The sequence below is a fragment of the Labrus mixtus genome, chromosome 1 (genome assembly GCF_963584025.1).
Source record: "Labrus mixtus chromosome 1, fLabMix1.1, whole genome shotgun sequence".
NCBI lineage: Eukaryota > Metazoa > Chordata > Actinopteri > Labriformes > Labridae > Labrus > Labrus mixtus.
Genome location: NC_083612.1, coordinates 10,606,104 through 10,628,577, shown reverse-complemented (window position 1 = coordinate 10,628,577; position 22,474 = coordinate 10,606,104).

The window sequence follows — 22,474 nt, the reverse complement described above, 5'->3', positions numbered from 1 at the left end:
TTACATGTCATGTATCGGACTGACGGAGCCGATCCACGGCACAGATCAAGAAAGATCTTGCTTTAAAGACATTCAGACTGAACTTCAAGTGCCCACAAATGCAAACGGTGAATGCAAACACAAGTGTTGCACCACCTCAACTACAACCGTCATCTTAGTCAGATGTTTTTTTAGAGCGAGGATGCGATCAACAGAAACAGGAAACCAAAGTTCTGCCGCATGTTTTGAATCGTCCTGGGTGCAGCACAGGTACAGAACATGCTTATTTTTCCACAGTGGAAAACAAGCAAGAAGTGAGCTTCCCCCCCCCCCCCCCCCCCCACACACACACACACACACACACACACACACACACACACACACACACACACACACTAATTTCTAACACATTTTTTATGTGCTCTATATTTAACAGAAGAAAAATGTCTGAAAAAGAGAAAATGATCAATGAAGAGTTTGTAAATTGTCATTCAGCCATGTCACCACTCCCCATAGTTTGCTCCTTTCAGTATAAGAATCATGAACATACTAACCAGTTGTCTGCTGTTGCTGATCGAAGCCATCGTGTTTTCATGAAGAGAAAGACAAAACTTTTTTCTATGAGTTCCCCCCTCAGAAGGCCAATCCGCCACACAGGAGACAATGTAAAGAAGTGGGAGCTATACAAAGGGTGTATAGAAATGCCATATATAAATAAATAATTTAATATCTGTAATTATAAATATGACATTGTATTGATTCGACATGTAGTATGTGACATTTCTCTTTTACTTTGGAATTTTTTTAGGTGTGAATTTTTCTTTATTTAAAAACTTTAATGCAGATCTCAGAGTTTCCTGTCGTTATTGCATCTGACATCTCTTGCACTCACACACACACACACGTTTACGTAGCTCAGGTCTTGACACTGATTCTGTTAGAGTCAAATGAGCCCGCCCATGCTAGTGTCCTACTGCATCCCTAAATCAACGGGGTTAATGTGTAAAATGCACAGTCATTCCCTTCTGCTGAAGTAAAACTTTATAAAGTAAGTTGTTAATGATATTATAAAACTGTTAGTCCCAAACAAGAAATCTGATTGGACAAGAGGCATTCCAAGAATTACGATATCCTTGGGACTCCTACTATGTGTATGTAAGCCAGCAGCTCTGAATACATTTACAGCTTACAGTGTTTTTCTTTATTCATCAATCACACACCTCAGATTTACACCGACTCTAATTTCACTGATTTAGTTTTCAAATTAATCTATTTTAACATACAAGTGAAGGTTCATACTACAAAGTAGCTGCTCTGTGGTAACCATGGACACCAACAGAGTAGCAGAGTGCATTATAGAATAGAATGTTTGGGTTGCTTGGCAACAGTCTAGTTTAAGTTAAAATATAGAACTAGTTGAGTTGTTGGAGTAAAAAAAAACTGTTGATGATTTTTACTTTTTCCTACTTGTATTACTGTCAGACAGGAAGATTTTGCAAGAATGTTTTGTCCTAATTTTATTCTCACATGCTCATTTTGTCATGTCAGTTTCTTAATATTGTATCAGAATCTGTTGTGTTTTTGTTAGTAATATTCATCCTCCAGGTTTGGTTCATAAGGATTTCCAGTGCCCGGTGGCGGAGGAGGCAGAGGAATCTCACCATAATCTGCAGAAACACATTAAACATAATGAGGATGGAAAGTATCCAAGAAAGGTTTGTGCTGAACCAATTAAGACACTATTTTTTTACCAAGTTGGGTTCTGTACAGTGTCCTAGATTTTAAGACACTTGATATCCTGTTTTTAATGAAAAGCTCAGTTTTATTATGGTTTGCTTAATAATCTCAATAAATTGATATATTGGTACCTTACCGTCAGTGTAGGTTTCATGCTGTTTGAGGAGGTCAGGGTCAAAAATAAGTTTTAACTCTGCTGTACCATCATCAGCTCTCCTAGAGGGACACACAACAAAGCCTGTGTGATCATTTTGCAGGAGGATTTTAAATGATTTCATTGTAAAAGAGATGAACATACTAGCTCTAGTCTAGATGAGATATTCTGAATAATCTGTGTATACTGATCAGCAAATACAGGAGATAATATAGACCTGTCAGAGCGGTCTTATTACATCGTCAAATATTTCTTAAGTTTTTGTTGATGAATATAAAGCTTTAAGTCCTCACACACCAAACCTTACTAAACCACCAACACACTAATATGGATAATTGACCATCACGTGGCGGCCATTTTTATCTGTCTCAGGATCTGAAACAAAGCCAACCCTGTGTGTTCCAGGTTTCCGCCGTAAATGTTGGGAATCTTCGTAGTCATATTTATGATTGCATTGCCTCTTGACTGAACAACAACTCAAAAGTTAAAGGTAGAGTGAAAATGCAGAGCAACATAAAAGGCCTATATCGAGTTAAAGTGCCAACGTTTTTTTTTCAATTGACGTGACAGGGTTTGCTTGACGTCAAAGGAAAAGTACCATTTTGGGAACTTGAAGAACACTGTATGAAGATGCTTTTTCAGATCGGTAATACAATCGTAATACTTCAATAGAATATCCTTATATTGAGTGAAATTTTTACCGTTGAGAACAGGAAAAACATGAATGGCCATTTTTCAGCAAAACCCTGGGCTGACACGTAGACATCCATCCTTATCTATTTGAATAAGATCATGAAATAATTCAAATGTAAATAGACTTTCAATTGTTTTGGTGGAAATGATTTCAGTGGAAGAGGCAAAACTCACGTCACCTCATCTCAAGTCATAAAAAAGGACAGCATGAGCGTAAAGGTAACATACCTGCTCAGCACAGATGCAGAAACGCCTCGACCAATCACAAGAGCGATAACGATGATAAGGACAAGCATCTGTTTAGTTATCATGTCTGGCTGCATTGTGAACAGAAAAACCTTTGTGTGAGGTACAAGATTCAAATCACAACAAAGTCATGTTCTTTTGGAATTACTTTTGACATTTGTTAGTTTACAAAATACAAAAAAAACAACTATTTCTAAAAACTTTTAAGAGCTGCAAATTACAATAAATATAGCTGTATTACACTATGTCATCATTATCATCATGGGAGGTCACTTGTGGTCTTCAAGTGGGCGAAAAAAATAAATTCTTGTGCCACGTATTTTATAGAAGATATGTTCCAATATGGCGCTCCCCTGTGGGCGACATAGCGTAGCTCTCCGAGTCAAGTTTTACGTAGTTTTCGCGGTACGGTAGGACTAGTGTCACGTATGATCGGGCGACACTGATACAGCTTGGTGAGATGAGTCAAAAAGGACATTTTAACGCCAAACTGCTCGACTCCTTCCCTGAGCTATACCTTGATGCCGGAACAACGCAGGGCCAGGCCGCAGTCGGGGGTTTGCCTGGCACCCCAAGACCGACACGGAGGCGAGGCGTTGAGCGAAGACTCCGACACCTGGTTAGCAAGGGTAGGCTAACCCTCCCGGTTATACTTCTCGCCAAGTGTGCTCATGCTCTGTTCAGATGGAAGAACTTGGGTGTTATGATAATGCGTTAGGAGGATTCACTTCAGTGTCTTTAGCGGTAGGCGTGGTTGGTAGGAGGAGAAGCAGGGTCAGTACTGATGACACACCTGAGGGGGGGGGGTGTGGTGGCCCTGTCTCTGTAACCTTCATTAGCAGCTCCTGCGGAGGAGCCGGCGGAAATTGGTTTTGAGTCGAAGAGACGCCACGAGGAAGACGCGAGGACGCAAGACACCTGAGAGACTGAATCTTAAGTAACATTTGTTTTTGTTTCAACACTTCACGGGTTCTTTTTGCACATGAACTAAACTGATATGAAGGAGAGGGCTGGCGGAGGAGATCGTACCCAGGTGACTCCGTGGATCGGGCTGTCTGAGTGAGCTGGTCGCGGCACGTACGAGGATCTTTGGGGTGAGTCACCTACACGCACCCCTCAGACAGACAGGACAGTTGCACACACATTCAGGTAAGGCAGGATACACATTCACCTTTATACAACACGTAAGGAGCATTAAAGAGCCCATATTATGCCCTTTTTGGGGTTCGTATATTTAATCTATGTTCCTACTTTTGTACGTTCACAATAGCTAAAGTCCGAAAATTGTCTGTTTTCATGTACTGCTCCTCCTTGCTCCCTCTACGCTCTGAGTCCGTCAGCTACGCTCTGCTGAGCCCAGACTGTTAGACCCCACGTGGGCCAAGTCTGCTCTGATTGGTCTGCCGATCCGCTCTGTCGTTATTGGTCAGTCGCTCAGCACGGTTCTCGGAAATGTCCCGCCTCTTTTACCATATTGGGAATGCAGCCACTGGCTCCGTCTGAGGGGAGCATAAACATTAGCACCTTAGCACTACTGTGCTACCGCAGGCTACGGCATATTGTGGGCGTGCTACAGAAGTTAACAGGCGTGCAACATGAGCTGCTGGGCTTGCCACAACGAGCCAATGGGCTTAGATCAGTGATCTCACACTGACAAGACGTCACACTGACAAATTTTTTTCGAGGGGGGCTAGAACCGAGCGTTACATGCGGCTAATGCTACAGCTAACAGGAGGAGGTAGGAGAAGCCTCGTTTCCGCGGACTTTGAATTTTTGCAAATAGATGTGCCTAAACATGCACAGGACACTTGGAAAACACACTAAAGAGCATATAAAACCAGAAAAAGCATAATATGGGACCTTTAAGTTACAGGCTCACTGGCCTTAGCGTCAGGCGCAAGGATAGCATTTAGCGGTGGGTTTGTGTAGCGGCATAACACGGGCTATAACCTGCGAGACCACAGGCCAGAGAGCATCTCCACCCAAAAGGCCCGCTACCACAACAGCTTTTTCCCTGCTGCTTTCCTTTTCACCCCACACCTCACAGACTAAATGGACAGCTGACCACCTCACAGTGCAATACAAGTGTGCAATATTAACCTTAAAAAAAAAAAAAACAGTGCAATTATATAATTTGAAAAATATGTGTGCAATAACCTCAGGTGCAATAAGAGATAAGTGCAATAAGAAAACATATTTATATTTTCATTTCATTGTACAGTGTTCCCCTTTGTTATTTTTTTGTATTGTATCTTTGCTTTAATACAGTGTATAACTTCTGTACAGTTTATTTCAATTTACTTAGCTGTTACTACAACTTTTTTGTTTTGTACTTTTCTACTCTTTTTTTTCCTATAATGCTATTCTATTTTATATATAATTTTAACTTTCTTGTAGAAGCTGACTCAGGGAGAAACACTCAAGAATTCCAATGTACCTTACTGTCCTGTACCTGTGCAAATGGCAATAAACATCTATTCTATTCTATTTTGGTGTTTGGTTTGGTGTTGTTCAGTCTATTTTGGGCCTAGTTTGGAGGATCTCTTCTTTCTCTGTTTGAACTGATTGAACCAGGAAAAAAATCTCTAAATTTGAGATGTTAAAAGTCTTAAAATTATTTTTCTGCTGTGTCTGAAGAACGACAAACACAAGTGTTGCAAGTCTGCCGAGCTCACACGTGGGTGGTCCCTCCCTTGGGCCCGGCATGAATCACAAAGCAGCCACCTGTGTCATTCAGCTGACCTCAGATCAGCTTGGACCTGTCTGACTGAAGGCGATGATGCATTATTCATAGACTGCCACCATCTGGCACATCAGCGCACCCTGCAACCTCAGCCCTCACCCTGTCAGAGACATGCAGGCAAGAAGAGGGCAGTTCATCATCAGAGCAGTCCTTTCTTTAGTGCCAACATAAGAGATAGAAAGGTTTAAAAAAATTTAATTCCAACATTTTTTGTTAAGATGCCATTCCAGCGTTGGGAACTGTAACTTACATCACAGACTGACTCACAGGAGGTTTAATACACAGTATGGAACATATTTCCTGCTTGGCGAGCTAACATTATATGACAGAAAAAAAGAAAAAGAATATGCAGTGCAGTTTAGGCTTTTACCACTAGAGGGGGCTAGGGTCAAGTCTACATTTTTTACATAACTATCCACACAGAAGACGTCACTACAAATGATTGAAAAATCAATAACATGAAGTGTCTTAGTAAAGTGTGTCAAAAATAGGTTAAAGCAGCTTCAAATTGATTTTATGTGCATCAGAATCAGATCTATTGTGAGGTAGGTTTTCACACACATGGAATTTGTCTTTTTGTGTGTTATAGTTGGAGCTTTTTGATCATCAACAATTGGACAAGAATATCAACAGTACTCCTACTGTCGAGAACTACAATATATAGAAAAAATACAAATATAAAACACACCTTTTAGATGTATGTTTAATAAAGGTGTGTGGTGTAAAAAAGGGGGTAAGGTTTTTTCAGAAATGCGCAAGGTGTTGCAAAGGAAGTGTACAAAACTGGTTGAACTGCATGGACAATGTTTAGAGATTTAGAATGTAATGCATGGAGGCAGACATGGTGACTTTTTTTGACAAGACAATTGAAGTCACCAGCCACATTTATTTATAAAGCACATTTAATTACAGCAGGTTGCTATACTACCTTCAGGGAGACAATCAAGATTGCAATAAAATCCCAATAAAATACTAAAAGCATCCACTTAAACACTCATACTCAAACACTCACTTCAACTTCAACTCCATCTTTAATGTCCCCAAGGGAAGATTTGTTTTCAATAGGATGTGTAATAAAAACTATCATCTGCAGGGATAAAACCAAAAACAGCTTAATAAAAAAATATGTGCATCTCAAAGAGAATATAAACAAGAAGTGTCAAGGTCAACTTGAATTAAAGTTCATACAGTAATATATTTGAAAAATAGAAAGCACATCCTAATCTTTAAGTATTGGGTGCTGGTCAGAAATACAAAAGCAAAAGGAAGACTGAGTCCACACACCATGGAGCTGCTCCAGATCACATTTCTTGAAGTTTATAACCACATGTGATATTTGGGGAGTAGCTCTGGTGTTCTAATTGCATTCTCCCTGTTGATGATTTGATTTATATTTGTGTAATTTCCATTTGCTGTGGGACTGATTTTGACTTTCTATTCATGTCGCTTGTTTTATAATAGAGACACAGCTGGTATCGGCTCCAGCCCCCCTGAGACCCCGAACGGGAAAAGGTAATGGATCGATGGACTACAGGCCTGTATCTGCTAGACTTTGTATTGTCATTTGTATGATGAGTTAAGATCACCTCTTATTAATGAAATGTACACTCAGAATCCTGAAATGTGTTGGAGCTCTGATGATGACAGGATGGAGTGGTGGTTTAATTTCAATGTTTAAAAGTCGGCCATGTTTGTGTCAAAAACCTGGATGACGTAGTAGTATTAGTTTACCTTTGGTCTTTGGTCTCTTTGTATTTATATATTTACAATGTAAGCCTGTTTTGGGTTGGATATATTGTTTATGCATGACACAATTATACAATAAAATCAATCAATGTATTTAATTACTATGATGAAATAGGGCTCAATGATAAAATATAACACATAAATGACTTGACTGTAGTCTGTTCTCAATCCTGTGTTGGTGACAGTGTTCACACACTTGCCACTTTGGAAAAGATTCCACATGGTGGCGCCACAAGCACACAAAGGCTGAAACAAAAAGGTCAACAAGCTGAAAGCACTTTGCTAAACATTAAGAGACGTTACAGGAATACTGAGATAACAAACAGAAGAAAAGGATTAAAACAAAGCAATAACTCATCAGAAAGAGATTTTCAAATAAAAGAATCAACCAGTTTGTCTGTTGATGTCAGAACAGGTTTGGTCAGGTGTTGTGATGCATTCAGAGAGTTTGTTTTTTAAGCTTTAATCCTGTGACAATTAGCACATCGCTCCAACATGCTCATGGAACAAAGGCAGTCACAGCTGTCTTACCACATCAGTACAAAAGCTGCTGCAGCTCCTGAATGGGTTTGGCAGCTTTGATGACTAGTTGATCTTGTAATTCTGTGGACAAAAGAACCAACATGAATAATAACAACCGCTGTAACTCTACAATAGCACATGTGCTTAACTATATCACAAGCAATACCTTCTCTTTAACTCCTCTTCACTGAGTTTTTAATCCAGTGTTATTAAAAGCAATTCTGCCCTTTTCAAGTGTTCAATATAAAGCTCACAACACACTTCACACCGGTTGTGAAAAACATATCTACTTAATCTCACTTAAAACCTGTTTGTGTCCAAGCTATACAAAGAGAAAAAAAAAAGGGGGTTTGGGCTTGGTGACTCTGAGTGTCTGTTGTCTTACAAAACCCAACGTCAGACATGACTGTGCCAAAACAGAGCTCAAGAAGAAGAAGAAGAAGCAGCTTGTAGAACAAATAGACTGTGCCTTCAATGGTGCTGTAAATAGACTCAGTAGAGGTCTGGGTGAGGGCAAACAGACAGCTTCTAAAGGGACTCAACAAAAGTCGAAGATAGTTGTCACATCAAAATATTAAGCCATGTAGAGTTGGTTGCTATTTTTGAAAAACACAGCCTTATTGAACTGACATATTGTGCACAGAGGTGAGGGGAAGTAATGGCTCAGATAAAGTATCATTTAAGGCACTTGTAATAACTCTTAGCAAATGAATCAACTTTCTAAAAAATTCCAGTTTACCCAACTAATGGCCGGCGCTACCAGTAAATATGCAGATTCAGATGACACAGTCAGTATTAAAAATCCCCCTCTCTTAAAAGCACAACTTATATTTAATCTAAAAATACATGATTAAGATGTAAACCCAAGCTTAACTTTATTGTAACTACTCTTGTCCATACCCTGTCATGGACGAAGTGTCAGGGACATTCACCCAATGGTTATCTGAAGGGCTGTCTTGAAGCCCATACAAGGCAGTGGCCATGTTGGAAAGGCTGACTCTATCAAACGTTTGATCAACCTAACAACAGGCAAAGAGCTGGAGCTGAGACAGGCCTTATGTCTCCAGACAAACCACTACAATGGAGCTGCTTGCAGTCAGATTGGTCAGTCCCTAATTATGCATAACTTGTAAATCCCCCTCCACCGTACATTGTGTTCTGATAAAGACATTCATTAATCCTATCAAAATATATATTTTTTTGTACCAGGTTGTAAACATGTTTATTTCTGCTGTCACATTTTAATATGGGGTGTGTATGGGATCTCTGGGTCTTGTGGAGCCAGCCTCAAGTGGATCCTCGAGGAACTGCAGGGTTTTTTGCACTTTGCTATTGGCTTCTACCGTGGATGTTGCCACTTGGTCTTTTCACATGCAATGTACTTAAAAGCAACATTTTTTTCCTGCTGTGTTTATTATGTTTCATAAGAACAAAACAAAAATAATGCCACTTTCAGTCTGAAATGGAGTCATGAAATGTAGCTGGATCAAAAGGCCTGCCTTACATACAGGGTGTAATTTTTGTGATTTTTGAAGGTTTTCCTTGTCAATATTTATTAAGTTCAAGTGAAGTCAGAATTAACAATACCTCGGTTGTCGTTTTTTCCAATGCCAAAAATGCTTGTATGGTAATTATATGTGTTAATTTATCTTAAATCCCATCAACCCAGTACTTTTGTTTCTGTAAAACTGAACTGTCGTGGTGACAGTATTTTTTAGAACCTCTTCAGGAAAATGGAAATGTGTGTTGTCAACCTATTTTCCACCTTGTTCAGGATCTGGAGGTACTAGTTCTAGTCTTCGGGGTTCACCTGGGTGTGAAGCAGGTACATTTATCTCCCAGCCCACCACCTTTTACACAATCTGTCACAGAATGAGGCAGCAGCCTGGTCATGCATGGTAAGAAGTGAACACACACAGCTGTGTTTACACTGTGTGGTGAGTCTGGTGCAGTCATTAAGTGTTCCTCTGGTGTCCTCTGTTATTAATCAACAGATCTGTAATTATGCTAACTGCTAACTAAATCATGAAGGTTTGTTTAATGTCTGTATGATACGATTCATGGCAGCGAGGCTGAATGATAAATGATTTAAACACATTTGATGAAACAGTAATTTAGTCATTTATGCCCCATAAAACAGAAGCTTCCATTTCCAGTGCAGAAATGCACAGTGAACTTAGCAATAAACCCCCTCAGGCATACCTGCCAGAAGTAGCTCGATTGAGAAAAGTCCAACAAAATCTATTGAAGATGATCACCCCCAAACAGATTAACATGTACTACCTGTTCACTACTGGTGCAGGATGAGTCCAAGCCCTCTGGATCCACTCCTGAACACAGTTAAGGAGAATGGGCGTAGTGGTGTGGGGAGAGAGTGGGACTGACTACCCAGGGAAACAATGGAGGAAGGGGCCCTTATTATTGAAACCATAATTCTGAGCGTTGATATAATTCTAGTAAAAATCAGATGAGATTTATTCATATTTGATACCAAACAGTTGTAGATGGATTGCACGAACACACTCAATGCATGAAAACTTCAGCAACTGTCCATCATTGCTTATCTTGTCCAACTGCTTTTCTCTGCCATTCTAAATGTGATTAGCTTGTGGAGCAAATACTTTTAGTTTGTGGAAGGCTCCACTTTATTAAAAGAGTGCACAGACAGATTGCACAAGGTAGACAGCTGCCTTCGGGTTAGACAGTCTGAATAAAGCCAGTCGTACGACAAATTATGTACAGGATATTTAGAAAATATGTTTACACATAAGTAAATACAAAGAAAGAACAGCATGCTAAAGAAAGCCCTAAATATGGACTTCCCAGCATAGAAATTAAAATTCAAAAGTGGAAAACAAAAGGTCTAATAAACTGCAGGAAGTCGTCACTGAGGTTAAAAAAAAAAATCCCCTTTTTTCTTCACGTTGTTCATTAATCACACTCCTCCAATCAATCAATAGTGTGAAGTGTTCTCACTTCGAGAGGCTGTTCATTTTCATTTTCAGACTGTGTTGTTTGAAGCAGCACTCTCAGGAGGGAACAGGCTGACATCATGTTGCTCTCGGGTTTTACGAGAGGTGACATCTATGTTGAAACCCAGCTATGAAAATAATGGAGGTGAGCTGGAAACACACAACCCATGGCACATAAACATCACAGTTAGCATGCAGTCAGAGGTAAGTGTATATACACCTGCATGCGTCTCTGGTCGTTTGACACTTAGTGTTTGCAGACCTGGCTGGCCTCACGGTGCCCTTTCCTCCTGAAAAGCTGCATTCTTAAAAAGTACTTCTGAACGGCTCACTCAAACAAAGAAGCAAACATGGTTAAAGGTGTGAATTACAGCCTCTTAAGGTACTGCAGGCCCTGCCCTTTTGGCCTCAGATAACTGCAAAAGTCAGCAGAATAAGGTGGGGTTGGCTTCTAACACCCCCTTTCTGTTTGGAGTCAGGTCCAACATTGTGAAAAAGAGAAGATGAATCAAGGTTATGCAGTGATATATGATAGTAGCATGGCTTTTGTGCTGGCAGTGTCTGTTGTTTATACACCACGTAATGCTAGAATTAATATCTGTTAAAACTATTCAATGGACTTCAATTTAGTGGTCATTTACTTTGTGTGATCTCAATAAATACTCCACAATTAAATGTCCATTTATGTCTGCAAAGGAAGTTGTTTTTTTCACTGATGTATTTGTCTGAGCCCAGCTTGTCCAAATGATTACAGAAAAACTGGTGGGAAAAAGAATATGTTGCATTGGCCATGGAGGAATCCGTTAGATTCTGGACAAGATCCACATCTGACTCACAAACAAGCAATAATGGTGGATCAGAAAAGAATCTTACAAAAATGTAAAAGAGTCACATCAGGCAATCTCCTCTGGACAGAAAGCATGAAGAAAGGGGGGGGGGGGGAAGCTTTTGAATTCTTTCTGTGATTTTGTTCTCATTAGAAAAATGTCTGAGGCTTTGTGTGGGACTACACAAAAACAAAAACTGATCTGAAAAGACATTCCTGTGGATAACCCCCCTTATTTGTTCCTTTTTAAACTCTAATAAGCGACAACACTACGATATTGTTTGCCAAATGAAGGGCTTTACCCCCTGACTCTCACATTGATCTCAGACTTTGATGAAACTGCTCTCACAGAGCTCTAAACACAATAGACCCCCCCCCAACCCCCCTCAAACCCAACCCCTGCATGCCCTTGTCAGAGGATATATGTCAAAGCTGTAACATCATACTCCTAAGTATCTCCTCAACGCTCCATGGGTCACATTCTTTCATGACGGTGGAGGACGTGTGAATGGATTTAACCTTTTGTGAGGTAGGACAGGAATGAGTTAAAAAAAAAGGAGGTGGAAGAGGAAGATGAAAAGAAAAACTGTTGAAAAAAAAGAGATATAAGAGGAATATCAGAGTTATGAAAGTGAAGGCCGTTAGACACACAGCAGCATCTGGCATGGCTCATCTTTACCATCACACACATTCCTGTATGACACGCTCACAAAGCACCATTGTAATGAACTGGATCTGACTCATATCCTCGCTGCTACCTAGCCTTTAAGGTGTGCACACACACACACACACAAAAACACACGCACGCATACACACACGTTTGGCCTTGAGCCACCCCTATTGTGCAGAGTTATGGGCTGACAGTTATAGTACCACCTGTAAATGATTCTCCACTGTACAGAGAGGTGTGAACTTCAAAAGATAACGAGAGGAGGAGGACTGATGGGCCGTGATATAGAGTTGCTCACGTGAACCGAGGTCAAAGGGGACACGGTGTGTGTGTGTGTGTTTGTGTTTTGATGTGTGTGTGTTCGTGTGTGCTGTGTGGCCTTCATATCTGTTTGATAAAAAATAACCAGAGCATGTTTTTAAAATGATGAAGAGTCGAAACAGAAATGAAACAAAATAGAAAATGGCCATAAAATGCCAACTTAAGGGTAGTGAAATGAAGCAGAAGATCAAAACATGAGATACATGCACAACATGCTCCTCAACTTCAGTGTTTAAATACCAACATTTATGTCATTCATCTCATTGTGACCTCTGTCCTCTTGATGAACCAACGCCATGCTGTCAGCTCAAAGAATTCAGAAGCTGTTTGTGAGGGAGATCAATCTGGTCACTCACTGAGTGTGGGGAGGTCATCATCAGTGTCAGGTATGTGTGTGTGTGTGTGTGTGTGTGTGTGTGTGTGTGTGTGTGTGTGTGTGTGTGTGTGTGTGTGTGTGGCTGATTGGCCCTGATTTGAACCAGGTGTGTTAAGCTTATACATTCCCTTGAGTTGCAGCACTCTCTGCTCACTCATTGTCTCACCATCAGAGATAGTGAGAGCGTCTCTCTGTGTTTCTTGTGTCTTTTAGATGTGTGTGATTCTTAATAAGCACCACTGGACTTTCTTACTTTTTCCAGCAGCTCTACAAGTTTAGTTTGTTGGTTGCTGGGACTGTTGTAACCCATCCTTTTTGGTTTCTTTATACAGTAATCACAGTTCTGGTGGCCTTTGTGTCTCAGCTCTAGTGAGTTTCTTTGTTCTTCCCTTCAGGCTAGTTTTTTTTATCAGCTGCTTGGCAGCGGTGGTTTAGTTTCACCTTAACTCAGAGCTAGTAAGAAAAAGGTAGCCTTTAATTTGGATTGTAAATATTTTGGTTATTTCCCCCCACTCCTTTTCAATTACTTCAGTGGTTATCCTTCTACTTTAAGATATCCGGGGTCCACAATTGTGTCCCACTCCTCTGCATTGTTGCACAAATATGGACCGTTGTTCTTACATTATTCTTACTGTGCATGCCTGTTCGCATACCATGACAAGTTTCTACTTCTATTATTTCTGGAATGGATAGAAACATGGCAAAGGCAAAACGAGACTCGTCTGTAGCTGAAAAAACTTCTATTTTGAAAGAGACTTTAAAGGAAGTCAGGATTGTTGCACTTCTCAGCGTTTAAATGGCCAGAAACAACTAGTTGTTAAATCAAGTTTTAAAAAAGTGAAACAAAGCCTGAATCCATCAAACCATAGAATGAATCAGACTGCTGGTAAATTTGAAGGGTGACTTTTATAAGGCTGAAGGTCAAAATGGGGAAAAAAGTGATTCTGACCATTTTTTACAGTTTTACGTATGACCTGATAGAAGGTCCCTGATGAGGAACACGTCTTACAAAGGAGTGGTTGTTGCATTGCTGAAAGATGGTGATGATCCCTTCCACGTATTGCATTTGAATCTTTCACTCTGAACGTAGGCAATAAGTAACAAATACATGAAGATTAGTAGATAGGACAAACAGCAGTGGAGAGCAGTAACTCTTGACACAGCGTGTTTGTTATTCTGCAGTTGTCATGGTGAATGAAAGCGGATTCTGGCTACTTTACACTTCTTCCTTTTACTCTTTCTTTTATTTATTATACACGTACAGACGTACAGGCTCTGAGTCTTTACCCTCCTTCAGGTATAGCAGACTTGTCTCCTTGAAGATTTTCACAGACAGCGGATATTTTTAGGTTACCATGGAGCCGCATGAGGAGGGTGACGTCTGATCCTTTTTATCTGCCTTGAACAGAGCCGGCTCCGTGGGTAGTCAATATTTTCTCATACAACGTCCATTAATGAAGCTGGAGGCTTCTGATGTTCATACCACACGGGGACAGGAAGCATCAGGACAGAGATGGTTTCATAACTGATCTCTCTTTTTTAACTGTTAAAAGTAAAAAAAAACAAAAAAAAAAACAGCTACTTTCACATTGCAGCTTCACTGCATATGTCATAGGTTGCCAATGACTTACAGTACAGGAGTTTGGATGCTCATTACATATAAGGTCATTCCTTTATTGTCATCCAAAACTAAATGAAATGCAAAAAAAAAGTACTCTATGTTTGGGATTGTTATCCTGAGCCAGTTAATAAATTAATGCAAATGGGACAGCAGTTTGTGGTGTAATTACAAATACAGACTATGAGTTATGGAGCTTAAATGTTAAGTACTTAACTTTTGACCTGATTCTAATGAGATGCATCACGTTTATGCAATAGTGTGTGAACTACATACTCGGACAAGACTCAGAAAATACCTCCCAGATGGACTCTGAAGCTCCTTTGGACTCTGAAGCTGCTTCAGTGAGCGACTAGTGATGCCTCATGTTCTACTGAACGACTCAAGAGGTCCTTTCTTCCAGCAGCATGTCAGATATTTTATGAACATTTTTAGTTGTGGCTCAGATTCTTCTGTAAATGATGCTGGGCTTTAAAGGCAGGGTTGATCATTTTCTCCAGATAGACTTTTTTAAGATTTTGGTTGACATTTTCTTTAGGTCCTGACAGAAATGAATAACTGCGCATCAAGTGAACTACAAGCTTCCATCATGGAGGTCACGTTAGCAATGGTTTTGCATGTGATGTATTCCTCGTCACATTTACACTTAAATTCAATACGGAAGCCTTTGCCCCTGAGTCTTGTGAAAAGAGCGGGCAGGTTTTCTTTGAGAGTTGAGCGTCCTCGGGGCAGAGGTGTGTGTCCGCTAAATGGAACAGGAGAGAAAAATCCCCAAATTCCCTCTGTGAATGGAGCTGAGTAATTAATCTCCAGCAGGGGTTTGCCCTTCTCTGACATATGAGTGACATGCAAACTGTGTGTGTGTGTGTGTGTGTGTGTGTGTGTGTGTGTGTGTGTGTGTGTGTGTGTGTGTGTGTGTGTGTGTGTGTGTGTGTGTGTGTGTGTGTGTGTGTGTGTGTGGTGTTTGATTGCCTCTCCCCCGGGCCTGCTCCATCATGTCCTCTTCTTCTTTTGATGTTTCCCTGTTTCTTTCTTCTCCGCTTTTCTCCTCTGCTGCCTGCTGTGCTCACTGTTCTTTCATTCTACTTTCCTTTCTGGCCTTTTATAAAAACGCATCATAAAGCGAGTGTGAGCACGTCGAGTCAGAGCTGGCAGCAAGGTGCAGTCGGTAAAGAAACAACACAATGGACAGGTGGTTCTCGATTAGTTGATACTAATCGACTTTAAAGCTCCTGTGGGAAACATTTTGATTTGTGATGATGTTGGTGTTTTTGATATTGTGTGGTTTCTGCCTTTTTTAAAGGACGTTTCTCTTCTACTTTCTGTAACTTTGCTAAATGTTGCTCAGTGCTCATGTTGGATTAATGTTGGATCTTTGTGAATAATATAAAGAGTAACAGTCTAGAACTGCTCTTGTTGTAAAGTGTCCTGATAACATTTGTTGGTTCAATACAAATAAAGATTAAATTATATAAGTAAAGATTGAATAATGCAGACTGACACAGAAAAAAATATCCTGAAAATTAGGTTAACGTTACCAGTGAAATCTTGTTTGTTAAATTACCACAAACCGACTCAACAGGACAGATTTCAGAAAGTTATTCCCCAGAGGTCAAATCCAAACATTTTCCAGGAGTTATGTTGTAATTTAAATCTGAGTGCGTCTGCATTTATCATCTGCTGCTGGGACATTTTATTTCCTATGATTGTGCTTCTTTAAATAAAATCTAACTGGTGAAGCATCAGTGACAGTCTATGGGCCGTAACTCGAGCTATTTGTGAGCAGCAGCAGCAGTGTGTGTGTGTGTGTGTGTGTGTGTGTGTGTGTGTGTGTGTGTACAGTGCTTGTGAGTGGTGCAGAGGATGAAGGAAGGAAAAGCTGCCACATTAATGACGACCACACTTATGTAAAGCTGCTCACAGTATTTATAGAGTCAGCTGGGCTTCAGAAGGCCACGGTCGTAAAGTCCACGAACCACAAGCGTCGTGGCACACAAAAATACACACGCGCACACACACACACACACACACACACACAGGTCCACTCATATACTACACGTGTTAATTCATGTGTACGACACAAATAAAGATTCTGATTGGCACTAGGGATTGTTTGTCATGTTGTTCCACAGTCCTCACTAAAAGTAACGACTCAGTCTATTGCTCTCAAGATGTTTTCATTATTTGATTTCATTTTACCTTTTATTTTACCAGGGAGTCCCATTCAGGTTAAAAAATAACTTTTGGAAGAGAGCCATGTAGCACACAGCTACAGGTAGCAGCCATCTAATATCTCAATGTAAACAACATAAAACACAGGAACGTCGCACAATTTTTTAACTTATTCAAATACTCTACATTTGTTAAGCAAGATCAGTGATATTTATTCTAGCTCTCTTTGCAAAATATTCCGTGCTCAAGGTGCATTATAGTTGACTTCCTGCACTATAAAATGAATAACTCTTACTGGAGATATTTTGGAAGACAAAAGGCAGGGTTAGTCATTTTTTGAAAACTAGCATGATTCTGAAAGTAGCATTCCCTCAGTGCGCCGTCTACACCCACCCCCTCCCCTCTGTGCTCCTTCAAAAGCCACGCCCCCTCCCTTACATGCACGATCGCTGTTGCTCAAGAAGCACACCTCAGCTCACCGCTAAGTAAACACCAAACTTGATCATAATACATTTTAAAAAGAAACGTGACTATTTTACTACTCACAACGTCCAACGACAAACTCACAGGATAAACTCTGTCATGGGTGACGCACTTTGAGTGTGGGCTCGTGCGTGCAAGGAGTACAGAACAAGCAGGTAGACAGGGAGGCGTGATTGGTTCATCAGATTGGTACCTCTTGGCAGACATTGGTGGAAGTTTTTACACGCTTACAACTGCTACAGATAACGGATTTTCTTCGTTCCTTTTTCAGAGCACATGAGTTATTCATTTCTGCCAGGACCTAAAGACAATTTCAACCAAAATCTTAAAAAGTCTATCTGGAGTAAATGATCAACCCTGCTTTTTTTTAAATGTATTTAAAAGATTTAAATCTTTTCCTATAAGTGAAGTTATTCTCTGTTGCACTGTACATCCCAGAAAAAAGAAGAAAAGTACTTCAGCTCTTCAAAGTTTCATTCTTCCATACTTTTCCTGTTAGAACAACACAGAGGAAAAAATGAGACTGCTTGTAATTTTACTCACTAATCTATACCAGGTCAATACATGGGGCTGATCAGTTTCCATATCAAATGTAAGATTCTGCATGTGTGTGCAGAGTCAGCCCGGCTGTTGTGTCTTTGAAGTCTTTCTGTAGAACTGTTGTGAGGACAAAGGTTCTCTTTACCAGAGACCCATCTGTGTTTACGACGCTGCCAGGGCAACTATACACACAATATACAGCATTAGCACTGACACATCTGTATCTGTATACATTCAAAGAACATGGATATGAATGTGTGTAACGCTCCAGACAGAAAGAAAGGGGTGGTGATTTCAGAATTGCCTTTATGCCCTTTAGGTTCCTCATCGTGTGTTCTGCTTGGTCTTCGTTTCTATAGGATATCAGTGCAGGTCTTAAACCTGATTTAGTGTCAAATCATCTTCCAAAAGCAGAATAATAAACACGCACAGCATGTCCTAACAGCATGGGAGCCTTAGGTATCACGTCTTAGCCTCATGAGTCCTTAAGGACGTTAGGACCTGGATGACCAGAAATGTTTTGCTACTTAACTCAGACAAGACTGAAGTTATTGTGCTAGGCCCTAAAAACCTCAGAGACTTTTTCTAGTGATTTGACTGTCCTCAATGACATCAGCCTGGCATCTAGCACCACTGTTAGGAATCTAGGAGTTCTATTTGATCAAGATATGTCTTTTAGTTCTCACATCAGTCACATTTCAAGAACAGCCTATTTTCACCTTCGTAATATATCTAAGATCAGGAATATCCTGTCGCAAAATGATGCAGAAAAACTAGTTCATGCATTCATTACCTCCAGATTGGATTATTGTAATTCTCTTTTGTCAGGGTGCTCTGGTAAGTCTCTAAAGACTCTTCAACTAGTCCAGAACGCTGCAGCTCGTGTACTGACCAGAACTAGGAAAAGGGACCACATTACTCCTGTGTTGGCTTCTCTGCACTGGCTCCCTATACAGTCTAGAATAGAATTCAAGGTCCTTCTTCTCACTTACAAAGCTCTAAATGGCCAGGCACCATATTATCTTAAGGAGCTACTGGTGCCGTACTGCCCCTCGAGAACATTACGGTCCCAGAATGCAGGCCTACTAGTGGTACCTACAGTCTCTAAGTGTACTATGGGAGGTAAAGCCTTCAGTTATCGGGCTCCTCTCCTCTGGAACCGCCTTCCAGCCGGGGTCCGGGAGGCAGACACAGTCTGTATTTTTAAGAATAGACTTAAAACTTTCCTTTTTGATAAATCTTATAGTTAGGGCTGGTGCTGGTGTAGACCAGCTCTTAGTTATGCTGCTGTAGGCTTAGACTACCGGGGGAACTGGCACCCTGAGCTCCTCTCTTTCTCTCTGTGCATATACAGTACATCATATTACTGATACTCCCTATCCCTCTTCCTGCATCTTATCCCATCTCTCCCCCTATCCCTTTCCAAGCCCGGCGCAGTCTAGGCCTGTGAAGGCTGTTTCATCATGAGCCGGGGATCCGGCCGAAGATTTCTGCCTTTTAATAAGGCAGTTTTTTCTTACCACTGTAACTTTTGCTGCTTTGCTGCAGTGCTCATGATGGATGGGCCGGGTCTTTGTAATATAGCAATAAGTAAGGTCTTTTACCTGCTTTTTGTAAAGTGTCTCGAGATAACACTTGTTATGAGTTGACGCTATACAAATTAAAAATTGATTGATTGATGTCCGCATTGTATCTGTTAGCTATTTACTTCTGTTCTGTGTATTTCAGTCCCCCCTTATAATCAGTATGACATGACATTTGAAGGAGGAACAACAGAAGTGTGGTGCTTTGTAATGACGACGTCTTGACTGTGGTGACCTGAACAAAGTTTTGCCTCCATGTTGACACAAGTCAAAGCAAAACTTTTCAATTAAGAATTCACCACTATTTCTTGTAAGAGAAGTGAAAATGATCTACAGAGTGAGAAATGTGAAGGAAAACAAATAAAACATGTTCCTTAATGACGCTCCCAGCACCTTGTCAAGTTCCTTCATCCCTCCTCCATGTTAATGCAAGCAACATAAAGGGAATAAAAACAGTGAGTTGAGGTCAAAATGGCACACGTTGCATTGCGTTGCTTCACGATGCATCGCTTACAGGCTGTTAGGACACAACAATTGAATCAAGCTGATTTTTATCGCTGATGCTTGCTCACATCGCCCGTGGCGTTTTGATATGCTGTTAATAAATAAATAAAACCCTTACCTTGAGACTTTTATGCACTGTACAAAAATGATGCAGGGGACACTGGGAAGCAGTGCTGTCAGGGGCTGAGTGCTATAATGTGTCATCATTCAGGGTTGTGGGGTTGGAGTTTGACAGCTGACATTTGAGTTTAAAGTCTTGACCTTTCATCATTGCATCCTCATATGGCCAATTATTATCGAAAGAGTTTCTGGTTCTTTGCTAAAAGCCATGTCAATTCACTCTCAGGTTTCCAAGAGAGCAATGGATTGATGCATTGTTTTTGTTTTACTTACGGTAGTTGTTGGAAAACTGCTTCCCATTTAAAGCTCCTGTGAGGAGATTTTAGCTGGTTATCATTAATACAGATGCATCAGGTCTATTTTTATATCTTCTTCTCCATCAATTTTAAAAAATATCGTTGTTACTCTAACTGGAGCGTATAAAGGAAGTATTTCCTCTATTTCAGCCCTGCTCAGAACAGGCTGTTTCTGTGTCTGTAGCTTTAAATGAAAATTAGATTTGTCTGACCACGCCCCTCTGGAAGAGCTTAGGTGGCTTATGCATTCTCGCTCCATGACCAAATGTTGACGGTGAAAAGGCAGACTCAAACACCTAGCTGTGGGAGTGTCACCCACCTGGGGGAGGGGTTACTGCCCTTTGTGATGTCATTACGGGAAATCTCCAAACGGTTTGAGTACACATTTTCTGAAAAGTGGAGCAGGCAAAAGACTTAGAGGATATACTTTTCTCCTAATTGGGGGGTTTGTAGACAAACAAGGGACACATATTAGAGTTAGAAAACCAGGTGAATTGAATTTGGCATAATATGTGACCTTTAACTAAAGCACATGGAAAAGGTCAGTTGCATGTCAAAACTGGTTGTACAGGAACTACCCACTCTTTTTGGAGCTATTTTAGTTTTTTCAGGATTTTTCGGCATCGAAACAACTGTTATTGTGACATCATTTAGTCAGTGCCCCAGTTTTAGTTGAAGTTAAGACAGATTTAAAAGTTTCCAAAGTGGAAAGTTTACAAACATTCCCACATCTCCAAAGTCCTGATTCGGGCAGCTTAAATTTTGTCAGTCCTGACACCTCTTCAGAGGGATAAAGGATGCTGCAACAGCGGGGGGTCTCTGTAATTGGCCCAATTCGATGGAATAGGATTATATGGGGTGTGTGTACGATATGTGTGTGTTTTTACGGTGTGTGTGTATCTGTCAGACGGAGTGCTTGCTGGCCCACAGAATTTACCAGAAAAACAGTAAAAACCTGCACACACAAAACCTTGTATCTTTGTATCACAGTCAGTGAACAACCTTCTGTTTGTTTTTTAATGTGTGTTTGTATGTTGTCTGTGTGTGTTTCAGTGTGTGTACTTTAGTGTTTCTGATGAGTGAGTGTGGGTTTGTCCCTTGTTGAACGCTCGGGTATCATAAACTCACAGAGCAGTTTGATGATGAAACAGATGCTTCTTATCACAAGCTGTTGTGTAACAAATGTTTAAATCTTTTTCATCTTTCGCTCTACTTTTTCAAACTCACAACAGTCCTTCTAATAATAGCATTTCATAATAGTGCTTTGAACAAAAAGTTTTAGGAATGGAAAAGTCATGATGCCCTGAATTTCAGCAAAACATGACTCTTACATCAACAGCAATCTTAAAATGCAAGCAATGCCACTGTTATATCACCGTATTAAATACAGTCAACTCAGTTTTGTGTGCCGTATTCTTCGTGCATCCATCAACAAAACATGCACAAAACAAAGGGCAGAATTAAACTACATTTGTATATATTACACAGCTGAAGAGATTGTTACTCAAACCCCTGCATCTTCGGCCAGTGCATTTTGGCCTGTCCCATCTGTTTCTTTTTCTGATCAAATTTAAATAAAAAAAAATAATAATTTACATTTTATATTATTTTGGCAGGATTGGCAGGAATTTGTATTTTTTACAAGATTGTATTACTATTCTACTACTATTTTATCAAAATAAAATTCTGTGCATTGGTCCAAAGATCTAATTATACAAGTTCACTTATTTTCTACCTTTGATTTTCAATATGTTAAATGTATATAATGGGAAAAAAAACCTCTCTTTATGATTTTCTTTTTTTTCCCAGTTTCTCTTCTGCACAGCTTGAGCTTATGATTTGATGTAAATTATTTGGTGCACAACTTCTGGTTGTTAACAGTTCTGATTTCTGGCACTGGTCTTTCCCTTGTATTGCAAACTAGTAACAAAACTGCACTATGGTCCGTGACAGCTGTGTCATAAACACAAGTTTACAGGATGATCATTTAGCAGCACTTTTGCAATCCTGACTGTCTTTATTCTTCAGAGAACATGACTGAAGAAATGCAAGTGAGGGCAGGAGCTGCTTATTATCACCTGCTGGAACACTGAGGTACTGCAGGCTTGTTATAAAGATAAGCGCAATAAAACAAAAAAAAACTCAACAAGACCCACTCGGAGTATGGAAGACA